Source organism: Vicugna pacos, chromosome 5, assembly GCF_048564905.1.
Source record: "Vicugna pacos chromosome 5, VicPac4, whole genome shotgun sequence".
NCBI classification, from domain to species: Eukaryota; Metazoa; Chordata; class Mammalia; order Artiodactyla; family Camelidae; genus Vicugna; species Vicugna pacos.
Window position 1 is genome coordinate 46,693,747 of NC_132991.1, and position 21,555 is coordinate 46,715,301.

The 21,555-nt window shown below is 44.6% G+C and overlaps 1 protein-coding gene, 1 long non-coding RNA gene and 1 other non-coding gene across 3 annotated transcripts in view; 1 reads left to right on the forward strand and 2 right to left on the reverse strand.

Annotated features, from left to right (window-relative positions):
• WIPF1 (WAS/WASL interacting protein family member 1) overlaps positions 1 to 2,301 on the reverse strand; it is a 117,314-nt gene extending 115,013 nt beyond the window's left edge. Inside the window, exon 1 of the mRNA XM_031678333.2 lies at positions 2,165 to 2,301. The gene's annotated coding sequence lies outside the window, so the exon portion shown is untranslated. The remainder of the gene's footprint in view (positions 1 to 2,164) is intronic.
• Positions 2,302 to 2,374: 73 nt separating this feature from the next.
• On the forward strand, positions 2,375 to 3,193 carry LOC140696614 (uncharacterized). The gene is made up of 2 exons (XR_012073117.1): positions 2,375 to 2,506; positions 2,691 to 3,193. It is a non-coding gene; the product is annotated as an uncharacterized lncRNA (long non-coding RNA).
• Positions 3,194 to 5,547: 2,354 nt separating this feature from the next.
• On the reverse strand, positions 5,548 to 5,684 carry LOC140696689 (small nucleolar RNA SNORA2/SNORA34 family). The gene has a single exon (XR_012073210.1). It is a non-coding gene; the product is annotated as a small nucleolar RNA SNORA2/SNORA34 family (small nucleolar RNA).
• Positions 5,685 to 21,555: the final 15,871 nt, after the last annotated feature.

Genomic DNA, 21,555 nt, shown 5'->3' on the forward strand with positions numbered 1-21,555 from the left:
AGAAACCATACATGTTCCTAAAATTACAACTGTAGTTAGGAACACCCTGAAATGTCTAAGACAGTGACACAGACCCAGTAACGAATACTTCCCACAAAAGCGGGCTTATTGCTGGCCAGCGCAACAGAGACAGTATGTTTAAAAGGCAAGGCATACTGCCTTCTCTTCACTGCCCCGTCCCCCTCCTTTAGCTCTTTACTGCTCTTGTGTCTTGATGCCACGCACTGCATGCTGTCTGGGTGGCCCTCTAACGTGTCGTGCTCTACTGCTTTCTGCTGTTTCACACGCCAGTATCCCACTTGATCCTCACATGGTGAGATGGAGAAAGAACAAAGGTTATTTACCCCATTTCTTGGATGAGATCAGTAAGGCTCAAGTTGCACAATATACAACAAATGCCTAAGGGCACCAGAAAGTGATTGAACACATAGACACGAAACTGGGGAAATGAACACACACATAAAAGAAGGCATCAATCTCTACAGCTGGAATTAATCTCACTGCCTCTAAACATACCAGAATCTGATCGTACCTTGCTTACAAATCTTTTTGCTCTACATCACGCACACCTAAGAGTTTGTGCTGCTTAGGGAGCCAAAGTTATGGCAGAGGTTGGGTTTGGGTAGGTCCCAAGGAAGAAGATGTTATTAAAATGTTTAATAACATCTACAGAGTCTAGTCTGCACAATTCCACTCTATAGGTGGCTGAGGTTTTGGTCCCTAAGAAACTCAGCCTTGTGGGGATGACAGGCAGGTAAAGATACACAGCAAGAGTAGAAGGCAGTGTTGTGAGCACGGTAAAAATGGATTAAGATGCAAATGCTGGTGGCCTATGCCGGGATCTCTCACCTCAAGAAGTCAAAAGGTATTTTATACAAACTGAAAATGAAAATTCTTTGGAGTTGTATTACCATTACAGAAAAAAGGGCATTTTTGAGGAGGGAAAATAAGCCAACGACTCAAAATGAAGCTACCGTATTGTTTTGGAATTGCCTTGGGAAACGCAAAAGAAAATCCACCCAGGGCGGGACTCTGCCCAGGGGCTCCGCGGCTGCACCGCCAGAAGTCTGGAAATACACGCGGCCAGCGATTGCGGGTGGGGTCCAGTAACTATCCCGGGGACAACAGTGACACGCAATTTTCAGAAAAAGGGACCAAGTCCACCCAGTCACTGCTGACAGCTTGAGAGGCTTCCTGAAGAATTGAGATAAAGCAAGGAGCCCGTGGCCCAGGAAGGAATATGTATTCCTCTAAGATTAAGCAGGACCAGAGGACCTAGCCAGGCTCGGTTCCTCAGACACACCCTTTGCTAATCTCAACGAGTTCAAGGTCTAACCACGAGTTGAAGATTTAGGTCACCCCGCCTGGGTCAGCTGGTTTCTCTTACCCTTGCAACTTTCTTTAACTTTTCTTCTTTAAAAAGAAAAATATGTTAACAGAAAAAAAAGTAAAGGGAGTGAGACTAAAGTCTGGAAAGTTCGGGAGAGGCCCCCGGAGAAAAGCGCTGACGGGGACTGGAAGTCCTCTAAGGTCATTGCACACATCTAATGCGCGCGTCTACACCGCCTGCAGCGCGAGCACCAGCCTGGGGCACCCAGCGGGAGGCGAATTTGGGAAGCCGAGTTGCAGGATGGGCACGATTCCCCAGCGAAGAAGGCGAGGCGGTTCCAGGGCAGGAACTGGATCCGGGAATGCCCAGAATTCCCAATCCGCCTGCGCTGGTGGGGAAAGACGCGGCCCCAGTACATCCAAGCGAAGCCCCTCTGCGGGTACCTACGGCAGGAGCGAGGCCAAGCCCCCCGGGCGGCCCCCGGCTCGGTGGATCCCAGCAGCGCGCCCAGCCCGGGAGGCGCCCGCATCCGGAGCCCCACGGTCCGCAGCCCTTTCCTCCCCCATTCGCCGGCCGGCAGGACCCGCGAGCCGCCGGGCCCAGTCGCGCCCCACAGGAGACCGCGCATCCCGCCCCGGCCCGCAACGGACGCAGCCCCGACGTCCCCGCGGCCCCCGCCCGTGCCCACCCGGCGCCGAGCACCGCTGCCGAGCCCCGCCGTCCAGCCCAGCCCCTCCCCGAGGTCCCCGGCGGCCGCGGGACTCTCCACGGGCGCTGCCCTGAGTCCCCGGAACCCGGTCGCGCCCTCGGCGCCGGCAGCGGCGCGTCCCTTACCGCGCAGTGGCTCCGGGCAGCTCCAGGGCCCCGCGGCGCGCCGGGCATTTTTTTCTGGGAAACTTCTCCCCTGTCCGTAGGGCTGAGCCGGTCGGGCAGGAAAAGCATTCAGCGCCGGGAGGCTGCGACCATCCGGGAACTTCGCTGGGATGTAAACCCTCCCCCTCGGCTCCCCAGCCGCCCCCACCCCCCCACCCCGCGGCCCCGCCACATGTGGACGCGCCGCGAGGCCGCCGCCGGCCCTTAGCCCTTCCCTCTGTGCGCCGCGCCCGCGCTGCCGGGTGCTGGGGCTCTGTGCCCCACGGCCTCTGGGCCCCCGAAGAGCGTGGCAGGAGTGGGACGGTAAGGATACTGGGGCTGTTGTCGCTCCGTCCCCCTCCCGTATGTTTGCCGAGGAACGGTAGCTGGAAGGGGTGTCCAACCGAGGGCCCTTTTCCCCTAAGACTGCAAGGTCTCCAGCTTCCCGATGCTGGGGCCCCAGCCCAGAGGGAAAGCCTTTTCCTATCACCTTCTCCTCTCTTCTCAGAAGAGAAGGTACAGCTTTGAGACACCTTTAACTGATGTTCATCTTAAAAATGAATTTTAAAATGGAGTGGCACCCACAGAGGCCCAAGGTCCACACACGTCTGTCTCCCTGCCCACTGGATCACTGGGTGGGCACAGCAGAGCTGCTTTTCTTGCGGAAAGATGCCGGTTCCCCCCACCAATCGGCTGGGATTCTTTAAGTAGTTTTGCTACTAGCAGGAATGGATTTATCATCAGCCACCCACGTCCTCAAACACGGCAGCATCAACAGCAAACATTTGGAGAAAGCTGAGGCTCTACTCCAGTGCCATCGCTGTTACTGACCAGCTCTGAAAGCTGCCACCTCCCGGCTCTGAAGAAAAGTTAACACTTGCTAAGACGACACGGATGTTAGAATGTGTGCCTTTGAAAAGAACAAGTTATGATCAATATAATAACTATTTAATTATATTGTTAAAATACCAAGGCTGTGTATCCCCTTGAATAAAAGCAGAAAAGGTGGAATATGTGCACTTCGGAATTGATGTCCTAGACAGAGGAAGTGGTTCCCCCTTGACTTCAGACTGTCTGCTCCTATTCCAGTTCCCACGAGCACACTTGTACCTTGATGTGGTCTTAACAGATAAAATAATTCTGGGAAAGAGATTTAGTAACATGGGTAAACTTCCCAATGACAAACTTTTGTCCCTAAATGTACCTGTCTTTTAAAGATTCATTATAAATCATAATTTCATCATTGGAAGCCTTCTTTTTCAACCATTTCTATAGTGATATGCATACGTTATGTTTTATATAAAATGAAGGCAAGTGGTTTCATATATCAGTATATTATTCCAGACTTGGAAAAAATCAGTAGCACTTATCGCAGTGTGTCATGAAAGTTAAGTCCAAGAGCTGCCTTGTATCAGCTTTCTAAGCCTCAATTTTTGCTTTAGTCAAATAGGGATAACAGTAGCTCTTACCTCTTAAGAGTGTTGTAAGGATTAAATGTGATAACCCCTCTAACAGTGAGCAGAGTAGTGGCATACAAGTAGAACAGGAATTTTTGTTTATCTTTAATTCCCCAAAGCCCTCTAGAGGTCTTGATAACTTTTAAGGAATTGATTAAATATTGGTTGGGATAAGAACTCCCTTGAGTTTACATCTTTTAAGAATTGATGTAAATTTTATATTAGCACACAGAAAAGAAAATTAGGAAGATAAAATACATGTCCCCTCCCATCATCTCATCAGTGGAAGCCAAAAATAAATGGTGTTCTGATTTGTCCACTGTTTTAAATCACCCATAAAGCCAGTGATCTGTTGTCCAGAGTGCCCTGGCTCACCCTCCTCAGACAACACTTCTCTCAATGAGCTCAAACCCTGAATAGTATTTTATCAGTGGTAATTTTCTAGTTTCAGTAAGTGGACTATGGTTATGTGAGATGTTAACATTTGGGGAAGCCCAGTGAAGGGCATATGGAAATATTTTTTACTATTTTCACCATTTAATTGTAAGTTTGATGTGATTTCAAGTTGAAAAAGTTAAATTTTTTAACTTAAAAAAGATCAAAACCTAAAATTCTCCAACAGATACCCTCTTCCCTTAGGCGAGGTCAAATTATACCTTAAAATGAAGATACTGAATGAAGTTAGTAGCAGGCAAAGGTATTATACTAAACTTTTGCAGTCATGGACACTTTGATTTGAGTGAATTAAGAAAAAATGGCTTCCTGAATGCTGCTTGAAGTCGAAGCTAGACTAGAAATATAATGATCTTGGGAAAGGAGAAGGAAGGGAGGGAGAAGGACACTGAGATTGGCAAAATTAAGACAAATTTATCAGAGCACAACATTATTAATTACATATACGTGTTTTCCATTTCATAGTTACCATTTTGGGACTCACCCTAACCTCTAAACTAGCCCTAAGGTGCCTTAGAACTTCCCCTCTAATACCAATTACTTCCTTATTGCAATTACTTAAATGCCTATCTCCTCACTGCGCCCCATGTGAAGGGAAATGATTCACCACAGTATTCCCAGCACCTAGTACATTCTTGATACTCATTACCACTGGATACTTGTGTGCCAAGCACTAGGCTAGGTCCTTTTACATATAGTATCTCATATGCAAATTGGTGAAATAGATATTTGTTCCCATTTTAGAGACGAGAAAACTGTGACTTGAAGAGCCTAGATGACCTGCCCAAGATCACTCAGCTTGTAAACATCAGAATCCAGATTATTTTAATATTAATACCCGTAGTCTGACTACTATGCATACCATCTCTTGACCTTATTTCTTGTATTTGCTCCACCTCTGAGCGTCTACCGATGTGAATGGCCTGAATTGACTAGCAACCAGCTTCCTTGGTGCCAAATAACAAAAGAAGAAAATATATTTATCTTTGAAGAGAACTGTTGGGGTTCAGGTAGATCAGGTTAAAGGCTCTATAGTAACAAGCAATTTGGGTTCTCCCTTCTGACTTAATGCAGGGAGAACATGGAATGCTATGTGGAACAAGCTAGGTCAGAGAAAGCCACTGAGAATCAGGGTGTATGTGCGGAGAAAAGAGTCTGGTTGGTTGCTTTGCACCCATATATAATGGGTTTACCCGTCTCCAGAACTGAAAAGACTAAGTTCTTTTTTTTTTTTTTTCCATTACACAGATGCACTTTTATAATTCGATAAACAACTCAGAAAGAATCATCCTATTGTTTTTGTGGAACACCTACAGCAATTTTTTGGGGGTAGTAATTGGATCCAACTGTATTATAATTCTAATGAACAAGTTAAGTCAGGGATCTCTGAATTTTGGAACCCCAATATTAATCACCTCCAAATAAGTATTAGCCCCCATCTATAACCAATGACTCAAATGTTTCTTTCTAATGAATTGACCATTACATTTCCAAAGTTCTGAAATGGCCAACAGACCATAAAAAGACTTTTCTTTAGGCTCCTGCTTGAAACCAACAGCTCCAGCAAGCTGCTGGCCTTGATTCAGGGCCAAAAGACTAAGTTCTTGAGAGCCGAATATTTTCTTTATTAGTACCACACCTGATTCAAAAAAAACCCTTTAGACAGTAGTAAATGTAAAATATGATGCATTTAAATCTTAGTCTGGGCTATCAAATTTATTAAATGTTGGCAATCTTTATCATCTTCTTTCCTTATTAAAATATATATTCTCATTCTAAACAATCCTGGTATTCCATAAGCATAGGTAGAGAAGGCTAAAGACTCCTGCAATCCCATTCTCCAGTGATAGCCACTGTAAAAGTAGGATATATAGTCTTCTCCATGTTTTTCCCTAAATATGTTTGTCCTTTTTTTAAAATCAACAAATATTTATGAAAGTCAAATAAATGGGACCATACTATGCATTTTCTTCTTTAATTTGCCTTTTTTTTCCTACTAAATAATCTGTTGCATTGGTTTCCTGTTGCTATGTAACAAACTACCATAAATTTAGCAGCTTAAAACAACATCCATTTATTAGTTCATGGTTCTGTAGGTCAGAGGTCTGGACATGGCATGTTTGGGTGCCCTGTTTAAGGCATCACAGGCTGAAATCAAGGTTTCAGCCAGGCTGAGTACTTCTCTGCAGGTTTTGTGGAAAATCCACTTCTAAGCTCATTCAGGTCATTATGAGCATAATTAAGTTCCTTTTGATAGTAGGACAGGGGTACCCATTTCGGTGCTGGCTGTCACCAAGGGGCTGCTCTCAGCTCCTAGAGGCCACCTACATTCCTCGCTATGTAGCCTCCTCCATCTTCAAAGCCACCAATGGAGAAATCGTCTCACACTGAATCCCTCTCACACTTCCAGTGTCTCTTGTCAGGAAAGGCTCAGCCCTTTTTAAAAGCTCAGCTGATTACATTAGGGCCATCGAGCATAATCTATCTTAAACTCAACTCATTTGGGGCTTTAATTACATCTACAAAATCCCTTTATAGCAGTGTCTACATCAATGCCTAACTGAACAACTTAGAAAAAAAGTATGTGTACACCCAGGGGTAGAAATCTTGGGTCCATCCTAGACTACCACTTACTAAAGACGTCTAGGTTTATCTTCCCATTTCCCTAAATATAAATCTGCCTCATTCTTTTTAATAACTACATAGTCTTTCACTATATGATGTATCATAATTCAACCAAATCCCCTATTAGTGGACATTTATGTTACTTCCAGTTATTTCCCTTTAAAGAATACACAATACATATTTGTGCTCTTAAATACTCATGCACCTATGTACATCCTAGTAAGTTAGTATCCTAGAAGTGGAATTGCAGAGTGGAAGTGTTTGCATCTTTTGATAATTACTGCCAAATTGCTCTCCAAAATGTGAGTATCAATTTATACTTCCAATGACAGTACACAAGAAATGGAAATAGCTAATCCTTATGAACAATTCAATTCCCTTCATAGACTTTCATCAGGAGACCATAAGAGTAATATTTAAGGGCATGGCCTCTCCATCAATTTGTCTCGGCTCTTTTATTTCCTAACTGCAAGACTTGGGGCAAGCGGCTCAGCCTTAGTTTCTGTGTCTCTAAAGTGAAGGTAATAATGGCAACTCTTTGTATTAGTTATCAGTGGCTGTGTAACAAATTACTTCAAAACTTAATGACTTAAAACAACACATATTTATTATCTCATCATTTCTATGGGTTAGGAATCTGGGTAAAGCTTAGCTGGGTGTTTTGGGCGTTGGGTCTCTCACAAGGTTGCAGGCAAAGTGCCAGCCAGGGCTGCAGTCATGTTAAGGCTTGATTGGAGGAGGATTCAATTTCGAGTTCACTTACTGGCTATTGGCTAAAGATAACAGTTCATTGCCACATGAGCGTCTCTACAGGACAGCCCACACCATAGCAATGGTTTTCCCTCAGTGAGTGAGCAACAGGCAGCACCCAAGATGGAAGCCACAGTCTTTTCTTGACCTAATCTTGAAGGTGACATCCCATTGCTCTGCCATATTCTGGTCAGTAGAAGCAAGTCACTAAATCCAGCCTATACTTAGGGTGAAGGTGTAATACCAGGATTTGAATTATCAGTAGGCAGGGGTCATTGGAGTCATCTTAGAGGCTACTGACCACTCTCCTCATGAAAGTGTTGTGGGGTTCAAATGAGTTAATGCTTGTAAAAGAATACACATGGTGTCTGAATCTTAGTAAGCACTCAAGAGAAGTTAATTATTATTACTGTCGTCATCATCATCATGATTACTCACACTCATTTTCCTATTTGACTCAGCATCACATCAAGAACCAAAAAGTGGCATTTACACCAAAGCTGCTGTTTGGACAGTATAGCGGGCAGTTCCCTTGAGGAATCAGAAATCTTCTCATATGAGATAACTTTGGAAAGCTTAATAAAGGAATTGTTTACAAAGGTGCTTAGGAAAAGGAACGGGGCCGGCGCCATGCTCCAGGGCAGGAAAGCAGGGAACCTAGAGGGGACAGAGTGGCAGAGGGTGGTTTCAGCTCCAGGAGAAGGCTGCTGGTAAGAGCTGTGACCTTCAAAAGAAGAATGGCGCCAAGCCATGGTGACTCCAGGGTGAGACTGGAGGAAAAAATACCCTGAATTTACTCGTCTCTTGCCAATGTCACTAGCATGTGAGCCCAGTCTGAGCCAGAGGACAAGGAAACCCACACAGGTCAGCCCCCCAGGGCCGGAGGGGCAAATGGAAAATAGCCAGCACAGGCAGGCACAGCTGTCCACTAACAGGATGTTTCCCAGGGACCTGACACCGTGGTCTCATCACATAAAAGAGGAACTGAAAGGCAGCTAATCCTGAGTTCCCAGCCTAGGGGTCAGGGAGGGGTGGTGGCGGGAGCACAATTCCAAAGGAGTTTGATCCAACTGCTGGTTTCTGGTCCCCCTACAGAAACTTCCATTGGGACCAATGAGGAGGGTACAAGGATTTAAACTCATAGCTGGCGGGCAGGTCCCTCCTGAGTAAGTGTCTCAGGAAGCTCACTTGGGCTGTAAGGTTTACTTATGTGGGGAATGGACTTAATGACATGAAAGATATTTTTTTCCCCTCCAATTTGAAAAGATACATGCACCCCAATGTACACATCAGCACTATTTACAATAGCCAAGACACGGGAGCAACCTAAATGGCCACCAACAGATGACTGGATAAAGAAGATGTGGTATATATATCTATACAAAGGCATACTACTCAGCCATTAAAAAGCATGAAATAATGCCACTGGCAGCAACATAGATAGACCTAGAGATTATCATACTAAGTGAAATAAGTCAGACAGAGAAAGACAAATATCAAATCATATGACATCACTTATATATAGAATCTAAAAAATGAGACAAATGAACTTATTTACAAAACAGAAACAGACTCACAGACATAGAAAACAAACTTATGGTTACCAAAGGGGAGGAGAGGAGGGATAAATTAGGAGTTTGGGATTAACAGACATGTAATACTGTATATAAAATAGATAAATAACAAAGTCCTGTGGTATAGCACAAGGAACTATACTCAATATCCTGTAATAACCTTTGATGAAAAAGAGTACGTATATTCATATACATGTGTGACTGAATCACTATACTGTACGCTAGGAACTAACACAACATTGTAAATCAACTATACTTCAATGAGAAAAAAAGAAAGGCATTTGTTCTGACGGCTCTGATGAATCATTAAACCTTGCTTCGTTGGTCAGGTACCAGGGCAGGTGCCTGCTGAGACTTCAAGGGCTTCCAAAGGCAAAAGGTTTTCCAAACATTTTTCTCCCATAGGATCTAGGCACCTAACTTCAGTGAAATAAGGTAGTGCCGCTGGAGGACCAGGGAGAAGTGGAACCGAACCCTAATACCATAACTGGGAAATGGGGTGAGCTCCAGGACTCCAGGGTGGGGCTTTTTCTTCCCAGTCTCAGCACTCACAGGCCATCCCCAGGGAAGCCCGGGTGGGCTGGAACAGTTGTTCTATGCTTTACACCTGTGGAAGTGGAGGATGCTCAAAGAGGGCAGGGAAGGCTGAATTTACTTGTTGAAGCAGATCGATATTTTTAAAAAATGCTTTATTGAAGATGCTGTTAAAATATGACTGATCTGGAAGGCAATCCTCTGAAAGGTGAGGAGGGCACTTGCTAAAATATACCGAGAGTATTTTGAAGAATGAGAATATGTCAGGGACCCCATATGTCAGAGACCCAGGAGAGTGATGAACTCAACCTTCTGCAGTAGAGTTTTTAAAATCACAAAAGTTAAATACATATAAAAATATAAAACATATCAAAAAAAAAGCAGTACGAAAATTAGTAAACAGAATCTATGAGATGGGATTGACTCTGAAAAGCTGTAATTTCCAAAAATTTATTATCTATGTTAAAGTATTTAAAGATGTTACTAAACTTGAAACTTGTTAAAACTTCAAACGCATATACTTTCCTTTTTCAAAAAGGTAAGTGTTCTAAATTTGCTCTTTTCTATGATGATAAATGGCTGTTAGCAGTGTGCTGCCTATTCAATTGTTTAGAAACAATAAGTTCTTTTAATCTAGCCCTTTAACGTGAAGTGACATTTTAATGGTGTGAAAGAAACGGTCTTTGAAAGAAATTTGTACTCTAGAAAGAGTATTTTTGAAAATAGGTGTTTAGAAGTATTTTAGTCATCCTGCGTTTTTTTTTAACCAAGTTTTTTATCTCTAAAAACCCTTCTATCTATTTACTTTAGAAACTTGGAGAAGAGTTTTGGATCTGTTTAAAAATCTTCCAGTCAAAGTATTTTAGAAGGAGGAGGGCATCTACGCCCTTTGTGAAAATTATAAAATGCATCAGATTCTAATAAGCTTGCAAGAATAAATTATTGATCAAAGGGAACAGAAAAATTTACCAGCTGAATTTCAATAAAGCCCTTCACAGAACAGGTGAATGAGAGTGAAAAAATTACTAATTCCCTAAAAGAGTGCCCAGTGCCTGCCTTTCTTGTCCAGAGCCACTAACTGTCCTGAGGCCTTTTCACCTGCTATACCAGACAGGTGGTTCAAAAGCAAGCAGTGAACCTAGAATTGAACCTTCGAATCCAATTTGACACAAAGAGTTAAACCAAAGTTGTAAAAAGAAAATAAATAGAGCAGTAAAAAGATTTATGGCTTCCCAGGGTGGGGGGATGGAGGAGGGATGACTAGGTGGAGCGCAGGGAGACTCTAGGGCCATAAAATTGCTGTGTATGATACTGTAATGGTGGATTCATGTCCTTAGACATTTATCAAAGTCCGTAGAATGTACAAAGAGTCCATGTGAACTATGGACTTTAGTTAATAATAAGGTATCAATATTGGCCCATCATTTTATAACAAAAGTACCACACTCATACGAGCTCTTACTAATCGGGGGCACTGGGGAAGGGAAGGTTTTGAGCGGATATATTGGAACTCTTTGTACTTTCTGCTTAATTTTTCTGTAAACCTAAAACTGCCCCTCAAAATAGTCTATTATTTTTTTTAAATGAAGCGTATTCAATTACAGTCCTCTTAGAAAATATGTTCATTGCATTTTTAAGTGAGAGCAAAAATTTTGGTACCATTAATATATAAAACATTTAAAAGGTACTATTTCTCTCTGATTTGCTTTCATTTATATTTTGTGTATGATAATGGATTATTACAGGCATATGTAATTATAATCTGTAAGTAAATCATGATCCATTTATGAGGGGGTGTTGTATCCTCAAACATTTTTACTGACACTATGCATATGCAAAATATTTGTTGCTCTCTAATGGCTTTAAGTGGCTCAGTGGGTCTCTGGCGGGAGGCGGGGCTTGAGCACTCTTTGGTAGGCAGTGCTGGAGGCTGAATTACTGAGGCGGCCCTCCTGGGGCGGGGGCGGCACCAGCCGGGTGGGCGGGCGGCCTGCAGTGAGGGCTTCTGCAGAGAAGCAGCCATGTTTACGGGCTGAGGGACTTGGCTTCTGGAGAGTAGAGAAGAACCGGAATATTCATGACCTGACCAAGTGACAGGCAGACCCGGGAGGCAGGCGTGGTGCCCTGGAAGGGCCAGGTCCTCTGGCAGGAGGGGAAGATGAGTCTGACTTAAGCGGGCTGCTAATCCAGGAGGTAAGTCTTGGTGAGCCTGGGGAGGTCCAGCAACGCTTTAAAATGGATAGATTTCATCAGCAAGGTCAGTGCTGGCAGCACCGAGGGGCCCGTCAAACCTGTAGAGCTTCGTATCAAGGGTCACTGGAGTCCTAAGTCCCTGTGGGCTGGACTTCCTCGGAGGGGCCGGTTTGGGGAGGGGTGAGGTGGCTCAGCTGCGTGGGAAGAAGGAAGCAGCTCGAATTAGGAAATGAAATGGCCACTTTCTGGCCTGGAGAGAGAGAGAGTACTTCTGGGCCATACGTCAACCAGAGAAAACCCCAAATGCAGCCTCTCCCTAATCCCCGAAGCCTTGAGTTCCTCTGAGATGGTGGCCCGTCAGGTACAGCAGTGGCGGCCCTTGTCTTTTGACCGTAGAACTCTTATATCACACAAGATTCTGCAGAACACCAAATACGGAAAGCCAACCAAGCAGAGCTGCCTGGGTGGAAGAGCAGGGGCCTGCAGGGTGGGAGCTCAGACGGCTGTCCATGTTTGGCTTCCAAAATGGACCCCGAGGTGTGATTTGAGAACCACTATCTGGAGAAGCAAGTCCAAGCTCCTTGATGTGGCATTTGGGAACTTTCTTGACATTCCTTCTACTTTATTCTCCAGTCTTGTCCTTGGCCACTCGTTGCTTTACGTATTATGCCCCTGAGTATAGAACTGCTCCCGCATGTCTGAGCTATTTCATGCCTCTGTGCTTTAGCTCATGCTCTTCCCGGTGCTTGGAATGCCTTCCCACTGGCTGCCCCATCTTCAGAATTCACCTGTGATAGCATCTCCTCTGGTAAGGTCTCTGGGCTCCCATGGTGCCTTTGAGGTGCCTACATCTGAGAAGTTACTTCTTTCTACTGAAATTCTTCCTGTATCTGTTACCCTACTAAGCTGTAACCTCCCCTAGGGCAGAAATCTTTTGAATCTCTAAATCCTCCATTCCCACTCCCAGCACCTGGCAAAACTGATAAATTGTTAAAACATTATCAGTCATCAGTTTAGAATGCAAAGGATCCTTTCATGGAAAGCAAGTTGGAAAAGAGGAGAGGGCGTAATAAAGATGGGAGGGGCACAATACTGAAAGGAGAGGGGAGCAGGGCTGAGGCATGATGGGCCCAGAGGGAAAACAACCACGACCTGTGAGTTTTGCACCAAGTCACTGAAAGTTCACATCAGGTCTTGGGCCTGACACACCTGGCACCGCTGATTAAACCTAGAGATAAGTAACCCTGGAAAGATGCCCTCTGGTCTGCAACGGGAGGGCCTTTCCAGGAGTCCTGGAGGCTTCTGATTACTTCCCTGAGATGCTGCAGACCTCCAGGGATTCTAACCAGCATAATGGACTTTGAAATGGGAGACAGCTGAGCTAGGAAAGTTCGTTCAAGTCCCTGGGGGATGATGATGGATTGGTTAAGGACTCCCTCAGATCTGTCTGAAGGAAGAATCTCTTACTGGAATTGTTTGCTCATGGTTCGGGTGGGGGAGAGGGAAAATGCACTGGATTTTGTGTTATAAGAACCAGATGGATCCCAGGCCTTGCTTTAAAACATTGAACAATCTCTTCACCTTTGTATTCTCCACATATAGAAAGGGCCAGCAAAGCTCCCCTTCCCTGCTTCCTAGGCACGCTGCAAGAACAAATGGGACCAGCACTGCCACTTGCTGGCTTTGTGACCTTGAGCAAGTTCTTTAAATTCTGCACACCTCAGTTTCCTCAAGTGTAAAATGGGACACTAATTGTATCCTACTTCATTTAAACAATTAGCTAATCCGCAGGAAGCTCTTAATACAGGGCCTGATACAGAGTAAGCACTCAACAGAAATTAGCTAAAGTTATTACTGACAGACTGAGCCATTTAGAAAAGCTTCATTGAGAGTAAAAAGGCAGCTGAACTACCAAGAAGCAGGGTAGCAGAAAGCCTTTCTACTCAAAATGTGCCCCATGGGTCAGCCGCTTTGGCATCACGTGGGAGCTGGTGAGCAATGGAAGGTTTGGGGCCAACCCCAGACCTACTGAGTGTAGACCTGCAGGCTAGCAAAATCCTCAGGTAATTCACATGCATGTTCAAGTTGGGGAAGCATGGACATAGAAGCACTGCAGTATCTACCACTCAGCTCTCCATGTCACTGTGGACAGGTTCCTCAATCTCCCTGTGCTTCTGTTGTCATCTGTAAAACCCTGGCTCACAGGGCCCAGGTGGTGGTTAAATGACGTCACATATGCCGAGTGCCTAGGGTGATGCCTGCACATGGTAAGTGTTCATCAGGATTTGCTCTCTCTGCTCTCTCACCCCTCCCGGACCCTTGCACTTGGGATCCTGGTTCAGCAGGAACCAGGCTGCCAGGTTCACGTTCTGGCACCCTGGCCTGGAGCAAGGTCTGCCTGTGCGACCTGGTTGGCCACCTTTCTGTTCCAAGTCCCAGTGTCCCCTCTATTCAAATTGGACCAAAGACTGTGCCTCACTCTTGGGGATGCTGGAGCATTGAGTTGTGCAGCCAAGGGACAGGCAGAGGCTAGCGCTCGGCTTTATCAATGGAGACATATTGATTAGCGTTTACCCTGGGGGCTCAGGTGTGTCCCTGACCCAGAGGAGCTCAAGGCCTCTTGCTGCTCAGCCAACGGTGGGGGGGGGGGGCAGGAGCTCTCTGGGCTAGAACCTGGGTACCAGGGAGGACAGGACCCAAACCCTTCCAAGGAGAGAGGGCAGGCAGGGCCAGGGGAGTAAACCAGCCTGACCCCTCCCAGGCAACTCACCTGGATTCCCCACTAGACCCTAAGCCCCGTGAGGGCAGGGCCTCCTCTCTCTAGCTCACTGGCAAGTTTGTGGAATGTCTAGCATTTTGCCTCCACATAGTGAGCACATATGCTTGGGGCACTATGTGAATAAAGGATGGAAATATACTGTAAGTATGAACATAATGACCAAAGGGGAAACCCAGCCTCATGTCTGTCTGTCCTGGGCCTGCTCACCTGAGCTGTGCCAAATGAAGGAAAGACAGCTGTGTTATCCTATCTCATTGTTGCCTCTAACACCCTATTCTCAGTTTCTCTCAGTGACTCTGGTGTCACCAAGAGAAGTGTGTCCTTTTAATGTATAAACAGTCTCCCCAAACCCCAGGTGGCTTCTCTCTGCAAAGTTAGTGGAGAACCTTTCATCTACTTCAGTTAAACTGGGGAGGAGGGAGCCCCTTGCTTGGAGAATTATGTGCAATGAAGGTGAGCACAGTTTTGATTCCATGTCCCGGAGGGGCCGTGACTGGTCAAGGAAGTGAGCCCTGTGGAAGCTGGGACTTCTGTTCGCCCTGGCTCCGCGTCCTTCCTCCTAAGAGCGGCAGCGTCTGGCCCGAGAATGGCCTTGAGTGGAGCAGACAGGGCCGGAACCCTGACACTGCTACCTCCTTGCTTCCTGTATAATGTGAAGCTAGTTATTTTGTCTTCCTGAAAATCAATTGCCTTGTCTGCAAAATGAAGGTCATAGAAACTCCTTGTGTAGGGTTGTCATGGGAATTAAAAAGGAAACATGCTTTGTAAGTATCCAAAGTGCATGACAGTGCAGATACCTGAGTGCATGAACAGGGTGCTGTGGGTAATTCCACAGGACGGCCAGCCTGGTGGCACTGTCCCTGACAAAGTGGCACATGTCTCCCTTGTTAAAGGACACATTCTAGGTGTTCAGTGAGTGGTATGTCACTGCTATTGTTACATCTGTTTAAGACGGGGTTGCCAGATTTAGCAAAGAAAGGTTAAGTCACAGTGCCCAGTGGAGGCCTGGTGAGAACCATGGGGTTGGAAATAAAGGAAACGTAGCCAATATTCCATCATGAATTACTGGGTTCATTGCATACAATGAACACACAACACAGGTTAGTCAAAATAGGGAGAAAATGAGGGTGGGTAGTGATCTACTCCTAGGAGAAGTTTGGGGAGGAGGCATTTCACCAGGGCAGTGGTCTCTGGTCCAGTAACAGGTCTTCTGACAAGTGTGAGTGGGAAGTCAACCTCTGCTCCAACAGGGCCTCAGGCATCACCCCCGGAGCAGCTCTCAGCAGCGCAGAGCCAGGGCCTCCAGCGAAGAACTTTCAAGTCACTGGACTCAGTGGTCTCATTTTCAGGATTCTGCCAGAAGGAAGTAAGGGCTGCGTCTCAGGGGGTCTTGTTTCTATAGTTGCTCCTTCTGTTCCAGTGAAGTTTTTCTGTGGACATTACCAAATAATTTCTTTATGTAAATTAACACAATTTATTTATAGCACTAAGACACTACAGTCCTATACCGGATGTTTCAAATCAACTAACATGGAAGGTCATGTTGGCCACTGTGACTCCATCTTGAATGACTTAATGTAGCATAAATCCTATGAATTTCACACTAGATGAGTAGGAATCATGACACAAAAGAAATCACATTGTAACACGGGGTCTGAAATATTGCATGGAATGTACTTATACTGAAAAGTCAGTTGTTTATCTGAAATTCAAATTTAACTGGATATACTGTATCTTGTCTAGTAACTTTAGAGCCTCGAATCACAAGAAGTTAAGTCATAAAGGTAAAACTCTGTCACAGCCAATGCCATGAAAGGGTCTTGCCTCTTAGAAATAAACTGTTGCATTGGTTCTTTCCCCCCAGTAGTCACTGGGGTTCTTTTGGGGCTGGCCTTGGGAGAAGCGGAAAGAGAGACCAAGTGAGGGTGAGGGGAATGGCAGAAGGTAATAGAAGTTCCCGGGAAACCGGAGGGAAAGATGACGAAGACCTGCTGATCTTGGAGACAACCTTGGACCCTTTCAGGGCATGGAGGTTTAAGAGATTAAGGATGGAATGAGCCCTCTGGGAGGAAGATGAAGAGGAGCTTGGAAAGCTCAGGGTGAGGTGACGAGTTGCACTTTCAGTGCCCTAAAGGTAGGGGGACGGTTACTGGTAACTGGTGTAAAGTTTTGAGTGTCTCCCTCAATCCTGATATTCTCAGCATGCTACTTATCCAGAAGGTTCAGAGTTGAAGATTAGCAGGTCTTTTTCTTCATTTGCTCTCTTTTTAGCTCAAAGCTGATTTGAGAGCTTTCTCTCTCCCATTGGTGGGAGAAAAGATCGTAAGAGAAGGAGGGAGATGAACCACAGCCATGTGCACACCAGGCCTCACATGTCTGTGCTGAGGGAGGGAGGGCTGGGGGCTGGGGAGGGGCTTCCATGGCCAAGGCCAGGGCTCCACCTTAGTTCCTGGCTGACTCAGAGGACACCTGCTTGTTGGTGGCAGGGCTCTCCCCGGACTCTGCAGAGCTGAGACCAATGTGAGCACCAAGGCTGTCATTTTTGCAGAAGAGTCCTGGGAAGGCTGGCCTCTTGGCTGGGGCCTCGCCTCGGGGGGCTATTGACCCCTTTGGCCCCTCACTGAGGGGCTCCCTGTGTGAGGTATTTAAGGCAATTGAAGGAGTGACATGAGGGATGCAAGCTATTTGAGGTCTCCAGTACTTCTCAATAGGTTTCTTTCCCACTGCTGCCCACAGACAGTGAATCTGGGTTAAGCCCCTGTACACACACACACACACACACACACACACACACACACACACACACACACACACACACACACACACACACACACAGTCTGTTGTGAGAGGAGCAACAGAGAGTCTTTTCACAGACTTTGAATCTGGATTAAGCCCCTGTACACAGACACACACACACACACAGTTGTGAGAGGAGCAACAGAGAGTCTTTTCTCTTTCTAATCTGAGTCCTGGATTGGGAGTGAGAGGGTTCCACCCTCAGGCCCTTCCGGACATCATATGGCTTGGTTTTGTGATGATCCAGTAGAATAGACTATTTGAAAGCCTTTCAAGAAGGCAAAACACAAGACAGCTGCAAGCTCTTACTCTGTGCTGTTTACCTTGTGGTCAGGAGAGAAGAGAAATGCCGTCCCAGCAAGTGGGGTCAATTCTTTCTCCTCTCTTTCCCCTTCTTCCCCGTGATCCATACAAGGCCATCCCATGCTCTCCAGAGCACCACTTGGACTAAGAAATTGGAGGAAGAGAGTGAAGGGTGGACACAGGGATACACACCTGACCCTCATCTTCTGCCCACCTTTCTCATCTATTGAATTCAGAATTCCTTTTCATTTGACAATCCCCTCATTTGGGTTTTGGAGTCAGCTGGTTTCCACTTTAGTCCTTGTTCCCCAGGGATATTTCTTGCTCATTCTCACATATGGCAAGGCAAATCTGACTGGGGAAATTATCAAATGAGAAGAAGCTCTGAAGCCGAGAGGAGAAAGGTGGGCAGAGGATGGGGGTGAGGTGTGTGGCCGCATCTCCATCCTCCACATTCTTTCTCCAATTTTTTGATCCAAGTATGTGGTCCAGAACTGGAATTAAATATATTCAATAGAAAAAACTTCTCTATTCTGAGATTATGACTGTCCTACTTTTGGTGTTAAAAATTTTTTTTTCATAAAAGGAGGGTCATAATAAATGATGATTTAAAAACTATTCATAGTTAGCAAAATCAGATATTGCCAAAAAATTTTTTTGATTAAAAAAAGATATTGGCAACCTCATGTCAGTCCCTGAAATTTTTTTCTTTAAGGTATTTTACTCTTACATGAAATCCCAAAGTCTGAGAACCACTGAGTTAAAACCTTGGCCACCCTAGGTGGCTAGGCCAAGGCAAGCACTCACATTCAGGTACCTGACGTGGTGCCCACAGGAACCCCAGGATGCACTCCTGTATCCTTTCACGACAGGCAGGAAGGTGATGGAGCAAACTCTTTCTGACACCATGGATTCTAGGGTAGAATAAATCTTACCTTCCACTGGTGTCCTTTTTTTTTTTTAACCGTTTTTTATTTATGTATTTATTTTATAATGTCATATTTTTTAAATTGCAGTATAGTTGATATACAATATTATATGTTACAGGTATACAATATGGTGATTCACAAATTTTTAAAGGTTATTCTCCATTTATAGTGACTATAAATTATTGGCTATATTCCCCATGTTGTACAATACATCCTTGTAGCTTATTTTATACCTGCTAGTTTGTGCCTGTTAATCTTCCACCTCCATCTTGCCCCTCCCTCTTCCATCTCCCCTCTGGTAGCCACTAATTCCTTCTCTAAGTCTGTGAGTCTGTCTCTTTCTGTTACATTCACTAGTTTGTTGTATTTTTTTAGATTCCCACATGTAAGTGGTATCTTACAGTATTTGTCTTTCTCTGCCTGACTTATTACACTTAGCATAATGCCCTCCAAGTCCGTCCATGCTGTACACACTTGTGTTCTTATCATTAGTACAGAAATTTATGCGAAAATCTGAACATGCATTTTGGCAGCAACAAAACCATGGCCAGCTGCTCCATTTCTGAAAGTTACGTGTACAAAGCAGCTGAAAGACATTCTCCATCAGAACCTGTTTTTAATTAGCTCTGTTGCTTTCTAATTTAGTTGGGTTAAATTGAACAGGTGTGCCTTTGAATACAGACTGGGCAGACGCGGACTGAGGGGCTGTGGGAAAACTAAGAGTGGGTCAGATCTGGACTCTGCCTTCAGAGAGGTTACAATCCAGCAGGGCGAGAAGACAAGAAAATGACTGACTGTGATAAAGAGAGGACAGGAGGGGAGTGGCAGGAGATGACAGTCTCAGGTGGGGGCTGGGGAGAAAGGGAGAAGTTGAGAGCAGGCAGAGGTCACAGCCGCAGAAACATTATGAGAAAGGTGACATCTAGGTGGGCCGAACTCTGTGAGCACCTTGGGGGCAGCAACTGTGTGATCACCCTAGTGGCTAGGTCCCCGTACTCAGTAAGTGCTTAATAAATGTTTGAAGGATTAATTAAACATTCATTGTGGTGGGTGTGCTAGTTAAAATAAAGAGTTACTAAGCATTATGTTTTTCTTGCGCTTAAAACATTTGGGGAAACCTCTTTGTTCAAGCAAGTTTTATGGTGCTCACACTCTAATTCAGTGGCTGCAGTACTTATTTTTCAGCACAAGAGGGAGCTGCTGCCTAGTTTATTTTAAATAGCATTTCTCTAGGTTTGCCCATTTTTTCTCAAATTACAGTGTAGTATGTTGTGCGGTTTAATCACCCTTTCCCAAAATAGCTCACCAACCAAAAATTTCCTATCACAATACAGTAAAATTATTATTGATGGTGCATTATTTCCTGAAAGAAATTTCTCCTAAATTAAATGATTAGTAGGAAAAAATATATGGTATTTAAAATGTTTTATAAACAAATACACGAGACCAGACTGGAATGTTCTTCAGAGCCCTAAATAAACCCAGGGTTTCTCAGTAATGGGAGCTTTGCTTATAAAAATGCCTTACGACCTCATATGTGGGCAACGAATCTGAGGTAACAGTCACTTAAAGTTCTCCAGGGTTTCATTAGGATCAAAGTCTAGTGGAGATGTTAGTTGAGTCCAGGACTTCGAACTTAGGCTGTGCAACTTCTTTTGCAAAGAGCTACAAAGTGTAGATTACAAAGCAGCCAAAATTCAAGTGTCTCTTGAAATGAATGCCTGATGTTTACGGTAGTCAGAGCTCAGAGGGAAAATTAACAAGTAATTGTGTGTACGATTTCAAAGGACTTCTTGCCTTGCTAAAGGATTCTTTACAGAATTTTTCCCATAGCAAGTTTACTAGTATATACTGTACATTAAAAAAAAAACGAATTCCTCAAATCATATCTACACACTATTTTTCAGAGACATCGTTTCTATCAAATAAAGTGTGTGCTGTTGTCTAAAAACAGCCCTCAAAATGACAGTGTATAGCTAATTTAATTATGGGAAGTGGTATTATTAAGGTAAACAGAGATCAATGTGTTCTTAACTACCTAGAATGAAATAATAGAAAGCGCTTAAAGTAAAAGACCATCTACCCAGTTCATAACCAAAGTCACCTATGTTGAGAAATCTGAATTTCATCCTAAGGAAAGGAAACAATCCCTCTGGACTTCCCAGAACTATTTCATTATTTATGATTCCTTTTGGAACAATGTCCCAGCTTTCTGCCACCACCAGCAGCCACACTCTCCCGTGTCTGAATGTCCGAGTTTCTATATCACCTTCTCCCTGTGTTGTTGTTTCATACTGTTCACTCCTGGAGGACAAGGACTAGGTCTTCTTGATTTTTGTGTCACTTACAGAGCCCAGCCCAGGGCCAGTGGTGGGTTCTTCATTCATGCTTAGGAAAAAAAAAAAAACCCACAGCCAAGGGTGACTGATAAATAAAGGAGGAAGAAAATGGGCTCTTAATGCTTCAGGGTTATGTGTTTGCTTCTTTGTGGTTGGTTGGCTGTTAAATCTTAATGCTCTGGTCTAGAGGTAGCAGGAGTTGTGAGGAGTGTGGACTCAGGTGTCTTGGGTTCAAATCTCAGCTCTGCCGTTTCTAGCCGTGTGTTCTTGGGCAAGATTCCTGTCCCCTCCATGTCTCAGTTTCTTGATCAGTAACATGGAATGATGCTGATGCCTATATGAAACCTCCCACATAGGGTTTATTCTTTATAAAGTGCCCAGAATAGTGCCTGACATATAGTAAATACTATTAGTGATTATAAAATAGAACAATTCTGTTTATTGAGAGGTAGTCAAAGTGTACTCTGATTCATTAAAAGTCAAATGTAGTGGAGATGGGGGTGATGAAAATATTCTGGAATTATGGAATGGTGATGGCTGCATAGCTCTGTGAGTGCACTAAAGCCACTGAATTGTATACTTTCAAATGGTGAATTTTATGGTAGATGAATTATATCTCAATTAAAAATGTAATGGAGAAA